This window comes from Macrobrachium nipponense, chromosome 33 (assembly GCF_015104395.2).
Source record: "Macrobrachium nipponense isolate FS-2020 chromosome 33, ASM1510439v2, whole genome shotgun sequence".
NCBI lineage: Eukaryota > Metazoa > Arthropoda > Malacostraca > Decapoda > Palaemonidae > Macrobrachium > Macrobrachium nipponense.
The window spans coordinates 52,165,872-52,179,602 of NC_087219.1; the positions used below are offsets into that span (position 1 = coordinate 52,165,872).

At 48.5% G+C, this 13,731-nt stretch overlaps 2 protein-coding genes across 2 annotated transcripts in view; one reads left to right on the plus strand and one right to left on the minus strand.

Moving 5' to 3' along the window:
• LOC135203186 (actin-like protein 6B) overlaps positions 1-13,731 on the minus strand; it is a 411,151-nt gene that overhangs the window by 299,442 nt on the left and 97,978 nt on the right.
• Positions 1-13,731, plus strand: part of LOC135202748 (glutamate receptor-like) — a 119,692-nt gene that overhangs the window by 103,995 nt on the left and 1,966 nt on the right. The window lies entirely within an intron of this gene.

Consider the following 13,731-nt stretch of genomic DNA (forward strand, 5'->3'; position numbering starts at 1 on the left):
CTGTACCCAGTATCGTATCCGCTGACACGAAAGGACCTATAGAAAAACAATTCTCATAGGTCACACAAACATCTCTCAAGTAGTGAGATGCAAATACTGAGTTGCATCTCCAAAATGTCGCTTCCAAGATGTTCTTTAGCAACATATTTTTATGAAAAGAGAGAGATGTCGCTACTGCTCTCACTTCATGAGCTTTCACCTTTAGAAGTCGAAAAGCGTCATCAGGACAGATCTTATGCGCATCTGTAATGACGTTTCTAACAAAGAACGCTAGAGCATTCTTTTACATCAGTCTTGTGGGGTCTTTTACCGCGCACCAAAGACCTTGTGTCGAGCCCCCCATCTGTTGTTTTCTCTGAAGATAGAATTTCAGAGCTCTTACAGGACACAGATCTTTCTGCCTCTCTCCCGACGAGACTCGATAAACCTTTAACCTCGAAGGTCCTAGGCCAGGGATTCGAGGGATTCTCGTTTCTAGCCAGAAATAAAGCTTTAAACGAGCAAATGGCTGAGTCCCCTTTAAATCCTACTTTATCCTCTAGAGCATGCAGTTCACTAACTCTTTTTGCTGTGGCTAAAGCTAATAGGAACAAACATTTTCTAGTCAGGTCTCGAAAAGATGCCAGATGAGGAGGTTCAAACTTATCAGAGGAAAGGAATTTTAAAACTACATCAAGGTTCCAGCTAGGAGGAGCTGGCCCCGACGACTTCGTAGTCTCAAAGGATCTTATGAGATCATGGAGATCCTTATTCGCTCTGTTAGATCTAGTCCTGAAGACTGCCGAAAGCATACTTCTGTAACCCTTTATTGTGGGTACCGATAGATGCGAATCTTCCCTCAAGAATAATAAGAAATCAGCGATTTCCGTCACAGAGGTAGTAGACCTCTTAGACTTAGACCACCTTCTAAAAACTTCCCACTTAGACTGATATACTCGTCTAGTGGAAGCTCTGCGGGCTCTTGCAATCGCGCTTGCAACTTTGCAAGAGAACCCTCTCACTCTGACAAGTCTTTCGATAGTTGAAAGGCAGTCAGAGCGAGAGCGGGGAGGTTTTGATGATACCTCTGGAAGTGTGGTTGTTTGAGAAGATCCGTCCTTCTTGGGAGGGATCTGGGAAAATCTACTGTCCACTCCACCACCTCTGTGAACCAGTCTTGTGCTGGCCAAAAGGGGGCTATCAGGGTCATCGGTGTTCCTTCTGAAGCCACAAATTTCTTCAGAACTAGTCCCAGGATCTTGAACGGAGGAAAAGCGTAGACGTCTACGTGAGACCAGTCTAGTAGGAAGGCGTCTACCATCAGAGCTCTGGGATCTTCTACCACCGAAGGACCTGGTTCCTCCTGCTGAGCCTGTCAGTCCTTACGTTTCTTACTCCCTGAATAAATCTCGTAAGCAGGGAGATATTCCTCTGGGAAGTCCAAAGCAGTAGGTCTCTTGCCAGTTCGTAAAGGAACAAGGAGTGGGTCCCTCCTTGTTTCCGAATGTAGGCCAACGCTGTGGTATTGTCCATATTTACTTGAACAACTTGGTTCGATACCAAAGGTTCTAGTCTCTTTAAAGCCAGATGTACGGCAAAGAGCTCCTTGCAGTTTATGTGCCAGGACACCTGCGCTGCTTCCCAGATGCCTGACACCTCTCTGGGGCCTAAAGTTGTTCCCCAACCTTTCTCCGATGCGTCGGAGTATAACACTAGGTTTGGGTTCTGAACCTTCAGGGAGATTCCCTTGTTCTCCTTCAATGGGGGCAACCACCATTCCAAGTGCGGCTTCATCTCCACTGGAATGGGAAAGGCGTCTGCTAGATTTCCTGTCTTCCAACTCCAAGACCTCTTGAGAAAGAATTGAAGTGGACGAATATGAAGTCTTCCTAGAGGAAAGAACTGTTCGAGCGAGGAAAGGGTTCCCAGAAGGCTTAACCATTCCCTCGCCGACGTTCGTTCTTTCCTTAAGAAGAGAGAGACTTTCTCCAAGCCTCTCGCGAGTCTTTCTTGCGAAGGAAATACTCAAAAACCCCGAGAATCCATCTGAATCCCCAGATAGACTAAGTTCTGTCTGGGGGTCAGCTGCAACTTCTCGAGGTTCACGAGTAATCTCAACGACTTGATCAAGTTCATGGTCAGAATAAGGTCCTCCAAACACTGTCTCTCTGATCTGGCCCTGATGAGCCAGTCGTCCAGATACAGAGAGATATTTACCCCTTTTAGGTGAAAAAACCTTGCCACATTCTTCATCAGGCTTGTGAAGACCTGAGGAGCTGTGGACAGGCCGAAACACAAGGGCCTGAACTGAAATATCCTTCCCTCCGCCATAAAACGGAGGTACTTCTTCGACGAAGGGTGAATCGGTATGTGGAAATAGGCGTCCTGGAGATCCAGAGACACCATTCAATCTCCTTGGCGTAAAGCTGAAAGGACTGAGGCCGAAGTCTCCATGGAGAACTTCTCCTTCTCAACAAATTTGTTCAGAGAGCTGACGTCCAGTACTGGTCTCCAGCCCCCCAAGGCCTTTGCAACCAGAAAAAGGCGATTGTAAAACCCCGGGGAGTTTTGATCCAGTACTAGTTCTATCGCTCTCTTGTCCCACATCTGATCCACCATTAGTCGAAGAGTATCCCTCAGTACAGGATCCCTGTATTTGGCTGACAGTTCCCGCGGAGTTGACGTTAGGGGAGGACTGTCGTGGAAAGGTATAAGGTATCCTTTCCTTATCATGGACAAAGATGAGGCGTCCATGCCTATACGTGCCCAGGTTTCCGCAAATTCTAAGACCCTGGCACCTACTGGTGTTTGGAGGAGAGAAGCATCATTTACCCTTTTTAAAGGGACGGAAGGCAGACCTACCTCTCTTCTCCGGAGCCTTCCTTCTTGAGGGTGCTCTGGAGGTAGGGCCTCCTCGAAAGGGCTGAACCGACGTACTCGGTCCTTTCTTTTCCACCGCAGTCGCAGGTCTCTTCTTCCTTGATGACTGGGTAAGGTCTTGAGTCGCCTTCTCAGTTAATGATCAGAAAATGTCTTTCACTAACTGAGAAGGAAACAAAAAGTCCGATAAGGGAGAGTACAACAGTGCTGCTCTTTGAGAGTGGGAGACAGCTTTAGTCAAAAAAGCACTGAAGACTGTCCTCTTCTTAAGAAGTCCCGCTCCAAATAAAGAGATTTCTAAAGAGCCATCTTGTACCGCCTTGTCGATACACAACAGTATACACAGGAGAACTTCTGGATCGAGTCCTTCTGAATCATGAGCCTTCTTGGACATCACCCCAAGGGACCAATCTAAGAAGTTGAAAACTTCCAATACATGGAAGAGTCCCTTGAGGAGATGATCCAGTTCTGAAATGCCCCAAGTCACACGGGCAGAGTTCAATCCTTGTCTTCTCGCCGCATCGACTAAAGTCGAAAAGTCCGCTTCAGCCGAAGACGGAAGAGAAAGGCCCATATTCTCTCCCGTCTGATACCAAATGCCCCGTTTTCCAGCGAGTCTCGCTGGGGGCATGCAGAAGACCGTCCTGACCAGCTCCTTCTTCGAATCCATCCACGAATTCAAAGACTGAAGAGCCCTCTTCATAGAAATGGTGGGTTTCATTCTTAGAAAAGACGAAGACTTCTTCGCCTTTGCGCTCGAAAACAGAGAGCGCGGAGAAGGAGGAGCGGCAGGGGATAAAGCGTCTCCGTATTCTTCAAGAAGCAGGGCTGTCAAGACTTTGTAGCTTGACAGTCCTTCTCTTCCACGATTCTCGTCTTCTGAGTTCTCCTCCAACTCGGGGTCTAGAGGAGACTCCGTCGACAAATCAGGACGTCTTTCCTCTGGGGGAGACAAACTCCTGATAGGAGAGGGACTAAGGGAATGACAATCTCTCCTCTTCAAAGTTTGAACTTTGAGAGAAGCTTCCCGCTTGGCTGGCGCCACACGCCTAGGCTTCTCCTCATAAAAGGATGATGCCTCGCGCTTGGATGACGCCTCTCGTCCGCCGAGCGTCCTGGCTGACGCATCGAGCTTGGCTGACTCCTCACGTCTGGATGACGCCTCGCGCCTGGAAGACATCTCGCACTCAACTGGCGTCCTGGCTGGCGCCTCGCGCTTAGATGACGCTCTGTATGACGCCTCGCGCCTGGAAGACGCCTCACGTCTAGCTGGCGTCATGTCTTGCACTTCGTGTCTGGTATATGTCTCTCTAGATCTCGATCTAGACAGCAAAACTTCTTCAGCATGTTTGGAAGACGAAGCTTCATGTCTGAAAGACGCCTTGCGTTTGGCAAGAGAGAGAGGACGAGACTTCTTGATCGGAAGAGAAACGTCCTTCTTACGAGGAGGATCTCTAGCCAAAACTCCCAACAATGAGGCTAGCTGTTCTTGTACAGCAAGAAGAATTTTCCTTGAAGCTTCTCCCACGTCTTCTTCAATGGGAGGAGAAGGAGAATTCGAAGGCGAGCGGTCCGCTACGTCCATGTAGGGAGACGTTGACGCAACCTTCACCTTTTTGATAGAAGAGTGAGCTTCATCTGAGAAGCGCTCCGGGCTTGAATTCAAATCAGGTTCTCTATAATGCCTTTTCAGTGGCCTGGAAAGGTCTGAATCCTTCCACACTCGTTTAGGTGAAGGAGAGGGAGAGGAAGAGAAACACTCTCGCAGGACGCTTTTTCTAAAGCGGTCCTGAGCAGCCTGAAGTGAAACAGAGCCTGCTGAAGGGACGTCTGACCGTTGGGGATTCCCCACGACCTCCTTAAAGCTTTCGACTTTCCTTCTCCTCTGGGCATTCGAGCTTGGAAGCGGTCTAGGCCTGGGAGCGTTGCAGAGACGATCAAACGCCCCCTCCACAACACTGGGAGCACTCACTTCACTGAACACTTCACTTTCACTATCCTTACCTTGTAAGACCGCCATTTTGGACTTCATCTTAGAGATAGTAGTAGCCTTCAGATCGGCGATTTCAGAGGCCGATTCTGAAAGTAAAGCTTGTGAATTCGACACAGAGGGAGAATCAAAATCATCAAGGTTAGATATAGGGTCAATAAAAGGCTCAATAGGCCTTGTACTCACACTCTTCAAACGTCTAACCCTATCCCTCTCTAACTTCCTCAAATAAGAAGTTAGAGTCTTCCATTCTTCTGCATTCAACCCCTCACATTCATGACAGGTATTAGTAGAAGAACATTCAAACCCCCTACATTTACGACATACAGTGTGAGGATCAACCGAAGCCTTCGGTATCCTTACCTTGCAGCCTACATTCACACACATTCTCACACTCACATTTGAGTCAGACATACTGAGAAAAATAAAAAAGCAAGTCCAAATTCAGTCCACAGTAGCGAATGCCAAAAACCACGATCCAGATACGTCACCAAAAAGCCGAGAAACGATGATCAAAAGGTTGAAATAAGAATCTATGTCAGGAGGTAGTAACAACAATGTTCATACCACCGGCGACAGAGAAAATATGATAGAAAACGGGAATGGTTCCTCGTCCTGCCGCCCAAGGCAGGCCGGTAGATCACCTGACCTACCTGTAGTGAGTGGCGCAAAATTTGAATTTCTGTCGGGGACGACGGAGTCTTAGCTATGTATATATCTGACAGGTAAGTTGATTGTATGAAAACAGATTTACCCACTCTGTGAACAAAAGTCTCATTACCCAGGCTTTTGCATTAGCCCTCCATATCACTGGAAGCTTCTCCTTTAACACTTTGTGGGCCTTGAAGGCTCAAGGAGTCTCCGAATGATACACAAGTAAGGGCTCACCTTGCAATCCCTACTGGCGTTCAAACAAAGTGCGAGCGTAAGCCTGTCTTTCATAGGCTTATGCCCAGGTAGCTTCTTCTCTTCCTCCGTGATATATGTCCGACGAGGCATTTTTTTCCAATAAAGGCCAGTCACATCACAGTTGAAGACTTGCTGAGAACTGTAGCCTTCGTTGATCGCCATCTCGTCGAACGTCTTAATAAAGGCTTCGGCCGCTTTCGTGTCCGAGCTGGCCGCCTCTCCAACCCGCACAACCGAATGGATGCCAGTGTGTTTCCGGAATTTTTCAAACCACCCCTGAGAAGCCTTGAAGTCTGGGGTTGGCGTCGATGTCCCTTCTTCTGCATCGTCTTCGGCCTGGGCAATCAAATCGCCGATAATAGCGCTGGCCTTGTGGCAGATTGCCGTCCTGGTTATCATATCGCCAGCGATTTCTTTGTCTTTTATCCATACAAGAAGCAGCCTCTCCATCTCATCGTGCACGTGGCTCCTCGTTGGACAAAACAGTAACGCCCTTGAAAGGTGTAGCTGCTATGATTGCTTCCTTCTGCTTAAGGATGGTGCCTATCGAATGAATTCTGCGTGCGTACGATAACGCTGGTGCGAAGCAGTGGCCGAAGAAGAACGCCTTTATGTAGAGCACGATGGGAGAGATGCTGACCAACAGGAGAGCAGGATCTTATGGCGGTGACTAGCATCAGGAACCAATGGGAGAATGGGAGGATGGTGGTGAGTCTACTCAGTTGGCAGCGCGAGTTTTAAAATTGTTCTCGGCGGTACGGGCGAATCTCGGGATTTTACAGCAACAACCTTTTGTAACCTGAATTATTTTCGTATGTAGAGCCAAAAAATCTTTGTATTTGCTTTTGTAACTTGAATTTTTCGTAAGCTGGGATTTTCGTATGTTGAGGTACAACTGTATTCTAGTACAAACAGGTTGAAATGAGGTAACAGCTTTGGTAATCTCATGACAGAGGCAGGCAGAGAGGCAAGCACACACCTTCACCCGACGGTGGCCGAAAGCAAAGTGGTATGTTTACCTCCAGGCGGGTGGGACTCCCGACCATCACACAAGCAGTTACTGCCGAACTACCTTGTTAGTAAATCTTACAACCGGTCCAGCTGGCGCTGAATAGTAATTCCTTATGTAAAGGACCAAGGGTTTGTATAATGTGTCTGAACAAACACACCATTCAAAATTAAAAATAAGACCAATTGCAAACAAAATGTTACGAAGAGAAAAAAAAAACAGCTTTTGATAGGAAATGAGCAGCATACATCTGCACTAAAAGTTGGTTAAGAGAAAACTAATGCATCACAGGATTCTCTGGAGCAAGTGAAATTAGGATCCTCCCACTTGCTGGCCCCATTGGACGACACTATGTATCACTCCACCATACCTTGATCGTATTGCACTGAATTTTTTCTTAACTGGTTTCCTGCTGAACAGGAGAACTTCACCAATGTAAAGACCGAAGGTTTGTATTCATTTGGGAACAAACTGAATGAGAAAAATCATCAGAAAACATAAAAAATAGATTATAAACTTCTCATACAGTTCACGTCCTCACTAATTACATCAGCAGGATTGACCCACAAATGTCCACATCACACTTAGACCAAAATAGATAAATAGATAGCACCAACGCTGCCCTTGTACAAAAAAAAAAAAAAAAAAAAAAAAAATACATCCAACACTAGCTCTTAATATGCGACCATAAAGCCTGGAGCCCTACCCAACCATCAGCCCACCCATTGAATCCTCATGGTAATCCTTTCTATAATTCTGTCCATAAATATTAAAATGATAAATCATATTAATGCTTCTCAGGTCTAAACATTACTGAATGGCTGACTTTCCCATCATGGCTCCCACAAATAGTCTAAATACAGACTCTAATCCTAGCCATGACAATATTATTTATCAAAATATAATCCATGTCACTGCACCAAAAAGAAAATACATTTTTTAAAATCATTTAGACTTCAACCTGGGAATGGATTCCGACCCACCCCAGTAGAACATTATACTGAAATATGATATTGTTATGATACAATAAAGTTTGTTCATACTTACCTGGCAGATATATATATAGCTGTATTCTCTGAAGTCAGACAGAATTTCAAAACTTACGACACACGCAGTGGGAGGCCAGGTGGTTAGTACCCATTCCCGCCGCTGGGAGGCGGGTATCAGGAACCATTCCCATTTTCTATTCAGATTTTCTAGTGTCACTGTCTCCTGAGAGGAGGTGGGTGGGCACTATGAATATATATATCTGCCAGGTAAGTATGAACAAACTTTATTGTATCATAACAATATCATTTTGTTCATGAGACTTACCTGTCAGATATATATATAGCTGAATCCCACCATTGGCGGTGGGAAGAGACAGAATAGGATTTATGAAACAAATTACATGTAGATGATTAACACCTTGGTTCCTTACCTGTTAGCATAGCTGACTTCGTGATTACTGTCACCCAAGTCTGCTTCTGCTTTACTAGTCTCTCCAGCGAGGTAGTGACCTGTTAGCTGGTGAGTTCTAGATGATCTGTCAACGGGGGCGTGACCACAATGCGACTAGACCATATTGACCATACTATGAGGGCAACGAAGCAAAAACCACCACCTGACCAAGCCTATCATAAGTTAATCCCACATAACCTAGGCTAAAGAATGGGAAGTCCACCTCTGGCAGCGACCCAACAACCATAAAAATACAAAACATTAAAAACTCTCCTAAGCATTTTCTAGAGGATAGGATGAGTGCTACTTCCTGCCCCCAAGATTGTATCCGCGGAAACGTATGGTCCAAGCGAACAGCAGTTCTCATATGTTGTCTTCACATCTTGTAGGTAGTGTGAAGCGAACACCAAGTTGCTTCGCCAAAAGGTGGCGCCCAGGATATCACTGAGTGCCATATTCCTCTGAAATGCCACAGAGGTTGCGATAGCCCTCACCTCGTGAGCATTCACTTTAAACAGTTTAAGGTCACTGTCCTTACAGGATGAGCCTCCTTGATGGTGTCTCTCAAGAAGAACGCCAGAGCATTCTTAGACATAGGTAAGTCTGGCCTTCTTACAGAACACCACAAATTGCTCGAAGGACCTCGACACTCCTTTGTCTTATGCAAATAAAATTTGAGAGCCCTGACAGGGCACAGGACTCTCTATGGCTCTTGTCCAACAATTTCAGCCATACCCTTGATCTCAAAGCTCCTGGGCCAAGGGTTAGACGGGTTTTCGTTCTTGGCTAAGAACGTCGGGCTCAAGGAACAAACGGCGTTATGCCCTTTAAAATCTACATGCTTGCTGATGGCTTGAATTTCGCTAACTCTCTTCGCTGTTGCCAGAGCAGTTAGGAAAACAGCCTTCCTGGTAACATCCTTCAGAGATGCAGACTGAAGAGGTTCGAACGGACTGGACGACAGGAACTTCAAGACCACGTCCAAGTTCCAGGAAGGCAGCTTAGGCTGAGCCACCTTCGAGGTTTCAAAAGACCTTAAGAGATCGTGAAGGTCTTTGTTGTTAGCCAGGTCCAGACCTCTGTGTCTAAAGACCGCTGACAACATACTTCTGTAACCTTTTATTGTTGGAACTGCCAGCTTTTCATCATTTCTTAAATAAAGGAGGAAGTCGGCTATTTGGTTCACAGAGGTCGTGGTAGAGGAAATGTCCTTCTTCCTACACCAACTCCTGAAAGCGGCTCACTTCGATTGGTACACTGCAAGAGAGGAAGCTCTCCTTGCATTGGCAATAGCTCTTGCCACTGGTCTTGAAAAACCTCTTGCTCTGGCCAACTTCTCGATAGTCTGAACGCAATCCGACTCAGAGCAGGGAGGTTTTTGTGGTACCTCTCGAAGTGGGGCTGTCTGAGTAGATCGACTCTTACAGGTAGCGTCCTCGGGAAGTCTACTAGGAAGGACATGACCTCTGTGAACCATTCCTTCGCAGGCCAAAGCGGGGCGATCAACGTCATCCTCGTCCCTTCCGACACTGCAAACTTTCTTATGACTTCTCCCAAGATCTTGAACGGGGGAAAGGCATAAACATCCATCCCTGTCCTATCCCAAAGAAGGGCGTCTACTGCTACTGCTCCTGGATCGAGTACAGGGGAGCAGTATAGAGGAAGTCTCTTCGTCCTCGATATTGCGAAAAGGTCTACTAGAGGACGTCCCCAAAGCCTCCATAGCTCCTGGCATACCTCTTGATGAAGAGTCCATTCAGTCGGAAGCAGTTGTTCCTGCCGACTGAGAAGATCTGCACGGACGTTCTCGACTCCTGCCACGAACCTCGTAATAATCGTTACCTCTCGTGCTTGGGCCCACAACAGGATCTCTCTTGCTAGGCTGAACAGGGACCAAGAGTGTGTTCCTCCTTGCTTCTTGAGGTAAGCCAGAGCTGTGGTATTGTCCGAGTTGATCTGGACTACACGGTTTGCAACTTTTTCTTCGAAGAACTGGAGAGCCAAATGAATCGCCGCCAATTCTTTGAGATTTATGTGCCAGGACACCTGTTCCCCTCTCCAGGTGCCTGACACTTCTTCACCCCCTAGTGTTGCTCCCCATCCAGAGGTGGACGCGTCGGAAAACAACACTAGGTCGGGGCTCCGAAGCTTGAGCGAAAAGCCCTCTGACAGCTTTGCGGGATCGAGCCACCACCTTAAGTGAGTTTTTACTGGATTCGAGATCCTCAAGATCGCATCTAGATCTTCCTTGTCCTCCCAGTTCTCCGCCGGGAAAAACTGGAGAGGTCTGAGATGCAGTCTCCCCAGGGAAACAAACTTCTCCAGCGAGGAAATGGTCCCCAGCAGACTCATCCATTCCCTCACCGAGCATGTTTCCTTCCCCAGGAAGGCTGAAACTTTGTCTAAGCCTTGCTGCTGACATTCCTGGGACGGAAAAGCCCGAAAAGCCACTGAATCCATCCGAATCCCCAGATACACGATGGACTGCGTTGGGATCAGATGGGACTTTTCGAAGTTCACCAGAAGTCCTAGGGACTTTGACAATTCTAGCGTCGTATAAAGGTCCTCCAGACACCCCGACACTGACGAGGCTCGAATGAGCCAATCGTCTAAGTACAGAGAGATTCTTATACTTGAAAGGTGAAGCTATCTCGTCACATTCCTCATTAGAACCGTGAAAACCATCGGGGCTGTGCTTAGCCCGAAGCAAAGAGCCTTGAACTGAAAGACTTGCCCCCTCAGGACAAACCTCAGGTACTTCTTTGACTGAGGATGGATGGGGACGTGAAAATAGGCGTCCTGAAGGTCTAACGACACCATCCAGTCGCCTGGTCTTAAGGCTCCTAGAACCAACTGAGGCGTCTCCATCTTGAATTTTAGTTTTTCTACAAAATGGTTCAGCCTGCTGACGTCCAGGACTGGTCTCCATCCTCCTGACTGCTTCGGCACCAGGAACAACCTGTTGTAGAAACCTGGGGATTCCAGATCTAGGACCTGTTCCACAGCCCTCTTTTCGAGCATTTGCTCGAGCAGATCGAAAAGAATCTGCTGCTTCTCTTGATGGTAGGAGGGTGACAGATCCCTGGGCGTAGTGCACAGCGGAGGAGGTTTGAGGAATGGGATCTTGTATCCCTTTTCGATGACTTTGAGGGACCAGCTGTCCGTCCCTCTCGCTCTCCAGGCTTTTGCAAAGGAAAGAAGCCTGGCTCCGACTGGTGTCTGAAGGACTGACGCATCATTTCTTACCCCTGAGCTTGGAAGGGGCTCTGCCTCTGGGAAGACCTCTTCCTCCAGGAGACGATCTCGAGGAAGCTCCTCTGCGAAAGGGCTTCTGCTTCCTGGAAGCCTGCCCAAGCGTAGTAGCCGAAGGGACTGCTGGACGTCTGGAAAACTGGGTCAGGAGGTCTTGAATAGCCTTCTCCTGCAGGCTGACGGTGAGATCCTTGATCATGTACTGGGGGAAAAGATGGCACGCCAGAGGAGCGAACAGCAACTCTGCCCTCTGTGAGGGAGAAACAGACTTCGCTCATAAGTTACAATACAAAGCTCTCTTCTTCAAGAGCCCTGTACAAAAGTGGGCAGCCAGTTCCTCCGAACCATCCCTGACAGCCTTGTCCATGCACGCAAAAACGCTGGACAGCTCCCCCAGACTAATCGAGTCAGGACTCCGCGACTGCAAATCCAGGACTCCCAAACACCAGTCCAGAAAGTTGAATACTTCCATCGTCCAAAAAAGTCCTTTCAGATGATGGTCCAATTCAGAAGGAGTCCACGACACCTTCGCCGAGGAAAGGAGAGACCTCCTTGGAGCGTCTACTAGGCTGGCAAAGTCTCCCTGGGAAGAGGAAGGAACTCTCAACCCAATGTCCTCTCCCGTTTCATACCAAATCCCTGCTTTTCCGCTCAGTCTCGACGGAGGCAGGGCAAAAGAAGTCTTGCCTAGGGCCTTCCTCAAATCCATCCAGTCGTGGACCTTCTTGAAGGCTCTCTTCATAGAAAGCGAAGTCTTCATTTTCCCAAATCCCGGCGTTCTACTCGTCTTCGATGAGGCTAACTGCGAAGGAGGAGAGCGAGGGGCCGAGGGTTGGAACTTGTCTCCAAACAAGTCTCTCAGAAGGCTGGCCAAGACCTGGTAGTCTGAGGATGAAGACGACGTAGAAGGCTGCTCTTCATCCGCGGCCTCCGACGAACTCCCTAACTCTCCCTCTTCCACGGGAGCAACAGACGAATCTACAGAAGTACTAAGAGGTCTAAGACCTTTAGGCCCAACTCTCAAGAGGGACCTCTGCTGCGAAGAAGAACTCGCCGCACAAAGCTGGGCGTCTTTTACAACAGCCTCTGAAGCGTCTGGAAGATCTGCGAAGGAGGCGTCCTGACGAGCGTCCTGAAGAGCGTCCTGGCGAGCGTCCTGACGAGCGTCCTGACGAGCATCCTGACGAGCAGCCGCAGCCTGAGAAGTGTCAAGGCGAGCAGCCTGAGGAGCGTCATGCCTAGCAGCATGCAGAGCGTCACGAAGGGGAGCGAGAGGAGCGTCTTGTCTAGAAGCTAGACGATCCCTGTGTGATGAGCCTTACGGTCTTCCTCCCTCTCGACAGAAGAAAGTCTGGGGAGACGCTCATCGCACCCTCTAGACAAGCACTGGGGTGCCGAACGAAATCTAGAGGGCGACGAAGCAGGAGAAGGAGACGAACAAGGAGAAGGAGAGGGGGACTGCTTGGACCTCTTGATAGGCAGCCTCGAGTCCTTCCTGCGTCGACACGGCTCTGCCTCTCTCTCGGCAATAAACGAAGCCAACTGCTGCTGCATAACAAGGAGCATCTTCTTCGTAGGAGAAGACTCCTTCTCAGGGGAAGGGCTGAGCCTGTGGGAAGACAAGGGGCGAGGGGACGCCTTCTTCCTTCTCACAGGAAAAGCTATCCCTGGAGCGACTGGGGCGCTCAACAGCGTCATCCTCTGATGACGTCCTGGTCCTCTTCTGCGGTGGGAAAGCGTCAAAACTCTCCGGAGACGACTGAAAAGCATCTGAAGCTTCTCTTAAGAGGGCGAGAGTCCTTCCGAGAGCTCCACCCCTTGCACAGGGAGGACGCTTCGGAGGACGAGAAGCAATCCTTAAGGATTCGTGCACGAGCACGATCCTTGGCAGCCTGGGAAGCGTCAACAAGACCTGCTGAAGGGACACCAGATCGGTGGGGAGCCCCCGTAACCCTCTTTCGGCTTTCGACTTGCCCACTCCCTGAGTCCTGGGAGTCCGACAGAGGTCCAGGCCTAGAGGCATTATAGGGCTGATCTGACGCCCCCTCCACAACACTAGGGGCACTAATACTATCACTGCACTTCACCACACCACTTTGTAGAGCGAGCACTTTGGATCCCAGGTTACGGATGGATTCCATGATCACGGACAGGGCATTACCCTCCGCAGACACAATCTCAGGGCCCGAAGGCAACACCACAGGGTTAGGGGTAGCAAAGTCTACAGGAGGGTTAGCAGGTGAAAAATTACTACCCTGACGTCTACTGCCTG